Raw genomic sequence first — 9,127 nt, forward strand, 5'->3', positions numbered from 1 at the left:
CTGTTGAATGCATCTCATCTCTGTAGGCACCATTGCATTCTCATTCTCTCTCACACACACACAAGCAAAATCACACATACACATAAAATAAATGCTCCCCCCCCAAGACAGGGTTTCTCTGTGTAGCCCCTGACTGTCCTGGAACACACTCTATAAAACAGGCTGACCTCAAACTCAGAGATACAGCTGTTTCTACCTCCCAAATGCTGGTACTCAAGGTGTATGCCACCATGTCCAGCAAACAAATAGACCTTTAAAAAATAAAATAAAACAAATAATAAAGGCTGGAGAGATGTCTCAGCATGTAGAAGTGCTTGCCACCAAGCAACATAACTTGAGTTCACTCCTCGGGACCCACATGATAGCCAGCCGGGAAAGTTATCACCTGTCTTTTAAAAATGCTTAAATAATCCTAGAACTTGGGAGGCTAAAATACAAGGACTGACTTAAGTTCAAGACCAGCCTAGACTTCATAGTGAGCTTCTGTGTTATTCTGCCATTCACCAGAAAAACCAACTCTGTTTAAAAAAAAAAAAAAAAAGAAAATCCCAACCGTTCTATTTTACCAACAAAGGCTCAGGAATCAGATGGTGGGGTGAAAACCTGCTAGCTCAGACAGGCAGAGAAAGCACCCAGCTGACCTTCCTTCTCAGTTCAGGTCCAGATGGAAAAAAACAAAAAACAAACAAACAAAAAAAACCCAAAAGGCTCACTAGCTCAACTGACAGCCCAGGAAGAAAAGGCCAAAATCCCAAGGCCAAAGGCTTGCTAGCTCAAACCCCAAAATACAGGGGAGCTGAGGAGCTGAAGCCAAAGCTATAGCCAGAGCTTAAGCTAATAGCTTTTTCTAGAGGAGCATAGGAGAAGAAGAGGGAGGGAGGGATTGGGAGGAAATGAGGGAGAGGGCCACAGCTGGGATACCAAATGAATAAACTGTAATAAGTAATTAATAAAACATTGAAAAATAAAAAGCTTTTTTTTATTTCTACAGGCTGTCTAAAATACCCCTCAACTCAAAGTCCCCCCTACTCTTTAATCCCTGACAGCTGGTTTCTTGATCTGACTCTTGACCTAGGGTTAACTTTATTAAATCATGTGTACAGAAAGCTTTTGGATGAAAGGTATGTGCTAGGGCTGGGTGAACCTTACCATAATTGCCTGTTTACAACAAGAAATTCTTGGATCAAAGGTGTGTGATAGGGATCAACCACACTACACAAGAAACAGTGTTTTACAGTTCACAGTTCTGTAGTTCACAAGGGGATCAAATATCCTGCAACACAACTCCAGCATTTTGGGCCAAATTTGAAGCAAGCTTTATTAAGCATTAAACAGCGGCCAAAAGACCACTTGGGTTACAGCCACCCCGTGGAATTTCCCAGCTGGAACAGTCCTAAGCCACATGCTGCAGGAGTTGACGAGCAAAACCTTTAGGCCACAGTCCTCTCCCCGGGAGGCTTTGGTATTTCTCCCAGCACTCCAGGAAGTTACCTGGTTCTTGGGCAGGTGGGGTTTCAGGGTTAATTTGGGGCATTATACTATCTTGGGCTTCAGAGCGAGGTTGTCTTACTACATATACTTTACTGTGGCCATAATTTAGGGGCTTGTTGTTTGCTTGTGAAAGGGCCTCCAGAGTTTTCCCTTCCCAGCAAGGTCAAGAGGTAAGTCAAGAGTGTAGCCTCCGGAACAAAGAAATGATTCTTTGGTTTTCCATGCTTGACCAGCATACCTTGGCAGGCATACTTCAGACCTATAACAAGACAGACAAACGAAACTGATGGTTTCTATGGAATTTCAGGTAATTGCAGGTTTCTCTTTGGTGACATTCATAGTCTTCATGAGATATCAACCATTCAAATAACTCCTGGAAGCTAATTTCTTCCTTTGTCTCATGTAGTCTGGGATATCCTCAAATTCAACACCAGCCAAGGATGACCCTGGATTCTCCTCCATGTTCCTGTAAAGGGCTGAGATTACTCAGACTTGTGCTACCACACTGGTTTATGAGGTTCTGGGGATCAAACTGAAGGCCTTAAGTGTCTTAGTTTGGGATTTATTGCTGTGATGAGACACTATGACCAAGACAACGCTCATGAAGGAAGATAATTAGTTAGGGATGGCTGCCAGTTCAGAGGTTTAGTCCACTATTGCCATGGTGGGAAGCATGGCGGCATCCAAACAGACAGAGTGTTGTAGAAGGAGTTTTAGAGTTCTACATCCTGACCAGAAGGCAGCAAGGAGGAGACTGTCACTCTGGGCGTGACGGACCTCAAAGCCCACCCACTCCGTGATGTACTTCCTCCAGCAAGGCCACACCCAAGAGTGCCACTCCACATGGGCCAAGCATTGAAACACATGAGTCTACGGAACCATTCTCTACGTACCCCTGGTTGTCCTATAACTCAATGTCCACACCAGACTGGCCTCAAGTTCACACAGATCTATCTGCCTCTGTCTCCTGAGTGCCACCATGCCTGGCCTTTAAAAAAAAAAAGTATTAAAATAAGTGACTGAAGAGATAGCCCATCATTTGAGCATTTGTTGCTTTTTGTTTTTTTAAGATTTATTTATTATGTATACAGTGTTCTGCCTGTATGTATACCTACATGCCAGAAAAGGGCTCCAGATATCATTATAGATGGTGGTTAGCTACTATGTAGCTGCTGGGAATTGAACTCAGGACCTTTGGAAGAACAACCAGTGCTCTTAACCTCTGCACCATCTCTCTAGCCTCCACATTTGTTTTTGCAGAGAAATCAGGTTTGGGTCTTAGTACCCATATGGAGGCTCACAACTGCCCATAACTTCAGTTCCAGAGTGTATGATGCTTTCTTCTGGTCTCTGTGGGGACCAAGTACTCAGGTGGTACACATACATACATGCAGACAAATACACTCAATACACATAAAAAATAATAATAATAAAATAAAAATAAATCCAGGCCCGGTGGCACACACCTGTAATCCCAGTACTTGGGGAGGCTGAGGCAGGTGCGAGTTTAAGGCCAGTCTAGTCTACAAAGTGAGTCCCAGACAACCAAAGCTACACCCTGCCTCAAAATAAATAAATAAATAAATAAATAAATAAAAAATAAAGATAACTTTTTAGAAAAGAAAAAAAATGGCTAAAATAACAATGAATCGTTCTTAAAGGAGAAAACATGTTCAACTTTTGCATTTAACTTTACTCCTTTCTTACCTATAAACCTATACTTTCCCAGTATTTTCACACACAAGATTATGAACCATGATTATACTCAAAACAAATACCTTGGAACTAGAGATCCCTTGTTAGATAGGAGCACTTGCTGCTTTTGCCAAGGACCCAGGTTCAGTTCTCAGCACCCACATAGTGGCTCACAACTATCTATAACTCCAGTTCTAGAGGATCCAATGACCTCCTCTGACCTCCCTGGGCACCAGGCACACACATTGTATGCAGACATACATGCAGGCACTCATATTAAAAAAAAATTCTTAAAACAGAAACATCTGCCTCCATTTCATGTGACCAATGTGTGATAAGAATTCCCCAAATTTGTCCAATTTATTTTTTCACCTTCTTTTCCTATAAATCCGTATGCACTGGGACTAGAGAGATAGACCAGCAATTAGGAGCACTTGCTGCTGTTCCAAAGTCTCTCAGTTCAATTACCATCATATCTATGTTGGACAACTCACATCCACGTTAAGTACAGCTCCAGGGAACCTGACACCACCTTTTGGCCTCTGAGAGTGCTTGTACACGTACACACACACACACACACACACACACACACCCTACAAATACAATGTACCTCATAACCCGCTTTATAATCTCAATTAGTATTGAAGTGGTTTTTGTTTGTTTGTTTGTTTCCAGACAGGGTTTCTCTGTGCAGCTTTGGCTGTCCTAGACTAGCTGTGTGGACCAGGCTGGCCTCAGACTTACACAGATCCACCTGACTCTGCCTCCCTGAGTGCTGGGATTACAGGCATGTGCCACTGCATCCTGCTTGACATGTTCTTAGTTAAATGCAGTGAAAGACACTCTTGGGAATGTATAGGAAGGAGAATCAGGAGTTCAAGTCCATCTTCTACCTCTGACTGTAGGCGAAATTTCTTGTAGGCGCACTTTTTATATCTATTTTATTTGGGTTTCTTATGCCTCTAACATCTTTCTCTACACCAATCCCTTCCAACACCTCAACACCAGGTAGGAGAGAAAGAAGGTTAGTGGGGAGAGGGAGCATAGTTCTTTTTAGCTACTTCCTGCTGTTTAGGGTCTTTGGATGCCTTTGAGCAAGTCCAATCTTTGTTTCAGGATATCTTCAACTTCTCATCAAACTGCAACAACAGCAACCAGGAGCAGCAGGGAGAGCAGCTGCTGCCTTCTTCTGCTGCTGCTGGGGTGTTGGAAAGGATGAGGTGGAGAAGGGAGGGAGAGGCCAAATAAAATAAAACCAAATAAATAAACCCAAATAAAATAGATATAAATCCTGCACCTACAAGTGACTGTCTTTTGAAAAGTTTTTAAAAAACGAAATCCAGTTGGGTGCGGTGGCACACACCTGTAATCCCAGCACTCTTGGAGGCAGAAGCAGGTGGATAGCTTTGAGTTCCAGGTCAGCCTGATCTACAAAGTGAGTCCAGCACAGCCAAGGCTACACAGAGAAACCTTGTCTCAAAAGAACAAAACAAAGGAAAAAAATGAAATCTCAAAAAACTTCTAAGGAAGTCTGGGAGGCATGGTGGTTCACTAAAATCCTAAAACTCAGGAAACTGAGGCAAAAGTATTATCACAAGTTCGAGGCCAGCCTAGGATGTTCAAGTGAGTCCTAGTGGCTTTTTTGCTCTCACAGAGAACACAAGTCTGATTCCCAGCAGTCACATGGTGGCTCACAGCTGCCCTTTAGCTCCAGTTCCACAAGTTCTGACTCCAACTTCCATGGCCCCCAGGCACACACCCGGTGCAATATAAACACAGGCAAACACTCCTACACACAAAATAAATAAATCTAAATATACATAACTTAAATGGCGGAGGGTATTGCAGCTATAACTCAGCAGTACAGAATTTACCTAGCAATAGTGAGGCCCTAGATTCAAAACTAAGTGATGTCAAAAAAAAGGTTTGTTTCTATTCGTAAGACATCCTTGTTTTTTGCGTTGGGTTTTTAATTGTATTTTTGTTCTTTTTTTTTTTTTTTTTTTTTTTAAGAAACTCGGTGTAGGCAATTCCTTCAGAGAATGTGAAACCGCCCAAAAAAAATTTCTTATGGAATTGGGTAAAACATCTCCCCAAAAGATTAAGGTTTCAGATTTAAGGGTTCTTGAGGTTATCTGGGATCAAAGATTACAGACTTAGGAGGCTGTGACAATTTTGTTTAAAGAGACGGATTGTAAGAAAAAAAAAAAAAAAGGAGAGGGAGAAAGGCCCTTTGCTTCTGGTAGGCGAGGAGGGAGGGAAATGGCAGAGGAGTGTAGAAATCATGACCTAAAGGGATGGGTTTCCTTCAGTCCAGCGTCACAAAGACACTGCTCGGGGGTTTTAGGACTTCAGCACCTACAGGCGTCCCTGATGTGTCGGCATCTCTCCCGGGGCCCCTGAGCAGGCAGTCCGCAGCACGTGGCTCGCTCTAAATTCTGCACTGGAAGAAGGCTTGGGGGAGGGGCGGAAGGCGGCTTGCGCGACCGCAAACCCAGCCTCTGGCCTTCCGGAATCTTTCCCGGGGAAAACCCACTTACAGTTCTTTACCTCCCTCCTCAGTCCTCTTCCACCCTCTGCCCTCTCGGACTTTTGTTTGTTTAGAATCCAACCCTCTCTTTCCGTGCTCGGCCCCTCCCTCCTGTCTGCCATGAATCCTGAGGCCAGTGGGGCAGCCTGGGTCTGTGGGAGGGATTCGCAGGCATAGTGTCTGTCATCCATTACGCTGGAATAAAAGAGAGGCGTAATGTAAGCCCAGTAGTAACCCATTTTAGATGCTTCCTTCATTTAACACAGCCTTTGCTTTAAGCACAGGCAACCACCGGAGTTAGCTGGAATTTCATTTCCTCAGTCACCTACATTCACATGCAAATACCTACATGCCTGCACACAGACACAAGCTTATACACATGATTAAAACATAAAATTAAAAAGTGGGAATCATAACTTAGGGTTTGATTCTTTTTCTTTTTCTTTTTCCGAGACAGGGTTTCTCTGTATACAGCCTTAGCTGTCCTGGACTCACTTTGTAGACTAGGCTGGCCTCGAATTTTCACAGAGATCTGCCTGTTTCTGCATCCCCGAGTGCTGGGATTAAAGGCGTGTGCCACCAGGCCCGGTTGTGAGTTTCTTATATTTAGTTTTTTTATAACATGTTTTTTGGTTGGTTGGTTGGTTGGTTTTTTTTTTCTGAGACAGGGTTTTTCTTGGCTGTTCACTCCTACTCGGAGCAATCTATCTGCCTCTTCATCCCAGAGTGCTGTGATTACAGGCCTGCACCACCGCTTCCAGGATATTTTGTTTGTTTTTTTTTTTTTTTTGAGACAAGGTTTCTCTGTGTAACAGTCTAGCTATTCTGGAACGCCCTCTGTAGACCAGGCTGGCCTTGAACTCACGGAGATCTGCCTGTTTCTGCCTTCCAAGTGCTGGGATTAAAGGTGTGCGCCACCAAGCGTGGCTCATAACGTGTTTCTAATTAGTGGCGTTAATGTTTTGTTTTCGTTTTTCCTTTGAAACAGAGTTCTGCTATGTGGCCCACACTGACTTTGAACTAACACTCCTCCTGAATAACTGGAATTACTCCGGGTACCACCATAAACATGTAAGAGTTTAACTCTAAGAAATAAGTCGTTTGAGCTGTTATTTGTGTGCACAAGCAATTAAAAAAACTTGTAATACAAAAGGGGACTTAAGGTCCAGTGAGATGTCTGTGCCAGTTGTGGCACTTGTGGCTAAGCCTGATGGAAATCTAAATTCCATTCCTGGGACCCACATGATGGAAGGAGAGAAATAACTGACCCCGTATGTTTTCCTCTCATTTCTACATGTGTATGCATATGCACAGATGCATGTTTAGAAAATGCTTTCAAACAATTTGATTTTTTTTTCAAACAATTTGAATTAAAAACAAAACAACTAAATGTGGGGCTGGAGAGATGGTCCAGTGGCCAAGAAGTCCTGATATTCCAGAGGTCTTGAGTTTGGTTTCTAGCACCCAATTCAGGAAGGTTATAATCATCTGTAACTCTAGCCCCACACAACCTGATACCCGCTTCTGGCCTCCACAGTTACCAATATAAATGTGGCATACACCTTATATAAATGTGGCATACACCTTCACAGATCTATACATGCAAGTTAAAAAATATTTTAATTTTTTTTTAAGATGACATTTGGCGGCTTAAAAATTAGGAAGACTAATTAAACTAAGACTGTTCAAGAAATTGAAAATTTAGCTGGAGGTGGAGGTTGGGGTGGTGTACACTTTTAGTCCCAGCACTCAGGGAGGCAGAGGCAGGCAGATTGCTGTGAGTTCAAGGCCAGCCTGGTCTGCAAAGTAAGTCCAGGACAGCCAAGGCTACACAGAGAAACCCTGTCTCAGAACAAACAAAAAGCAAACTACACTAAATTGAAAAGTAACAGCATAAGCAATTATTTTTAGCAGTTTTACTCTACCATGCCTAAGTCAAATAAGCTATAGCTGATTTTTTTTTCATTTTTAAAATTTATTAATTACACTTTATTCACTTAGTATTCCCCCTGTGGTTCCCTGCCTCCTCCAGTCCCAATCCCTCCCTTCCTCTACCCTATAGTTGATTTTTATTTTCAGTTCCAAGGGTTGCTTTTGGAATCTCACCCCTACCAGACAAAGGTGCTGACATAGAGCTACACTCTCAGGACCACAGGTGGGGAGAAGATGGTGATCTACAGCATATACGAAGAAAAAGCCCAAGTGAATATAGTTTGTTCTGTTAAACTGAATAATTCAGCGTTTAAAGGCCTGGATACAGAGCTGGGCATCATGGTACACATTTATAAACTCAGCACTTAGGAACTGGAGGCAGGCTGGTCAGGAATTCAAGACCAACCTCAGTTCCTTAGTGAGTTTAAGGCTAGCCTAAGCTACCTACATGAGATTCTGTCTCAAAGAAATAACAAATAAGTAACTAGGCCTGGTGGTGCGCAACTGTATTTCTCGCTCTTAGAAGGCAGGATCTCTGGGAGTTTGAAGCCAGCCAGGGCTACATAGAGTGACCTTGTCTCAGTAAGTAAGTAAATACATAATACTAAAAAACAATAACAATGGCTAACTGAGCATGGTGGCTTCCTTTTATAAACCTAACACCTATCACTTGAGAGTCTGAGGCAGGAGGATTGCTTCAAGGTTTTTTGTTTTGTTTGGTTTGGTTTTGGTTTTGGTTTTTCAAGACAGGGTTTCTCTGTGTAGTCCTGGCTGTCCTGGACTCACTTTGTCGATCAGGCTGGCCTTGAACTTACAGAGATCCACCTGCCTCTGCCTCCCAGAGTGCTGGGATCATAGGCATGAGCCACCTCGACTGGCTGCTTCAGGTTTCAGGCCAAATTGGATATATAATGAGCCCCAGAATGATCTGGGCTGCACAGTGAGATGAGACCCAGCTTGAAATTGAAAAGAGTAAGCGAGGAGGACAGCTCAGTAGGTAAAGGGTTTGCCTTGAAAACGTGACAATTTGGGTTCAATCCCAAATGTCAGAGAGTCCAGGTAAAAAGGTGGATGTGGTGATGTGTGGTTGTAATCTCAGCAATAGGGGGAGGGGTGGGGACAATGAGCTCCCTGGGGCCCACTGAGCATCCATCATAGCCTAACCCGCAAGTCCCAGGTCTCATTTGAAGAGTGCTTGCTGCTCTTATAGACAACCTGGGTTCAACTTTCAGCACTCACCTGTGGGCTTACAACTGCTGGAAATATACTTCCAGAGAAATCAGCATCCTCTTATGGCCTCTACAGGCACCATTCATGCACAAGATGCATTTATTACACATCCATACATTGAAAATAAAATAAATTAAAAAAAAAAAGTGTTTTAAGGTGAATAGCTATCCTGAAGAACAACACCCACGGTTGACCTCTGGCCTACACACACACACACACACACACACACACACACACACACACACACAC

This window comes from Psammomys obesus, unplaced genomic scaffold (assembly GCF_907164565.1).
Source record: "Psammomys obesus unplaced genomic scaffold, mPsaObe1.curated_primary_1811, whole genome shotgun sequence".
In the NCBI taxonomy this organism is placed as follows: Eukaryota; Metazoa; Chordata; class Mammalia; order Rodentia; family Muridae; genus Psammomys; species Psammomys obesus.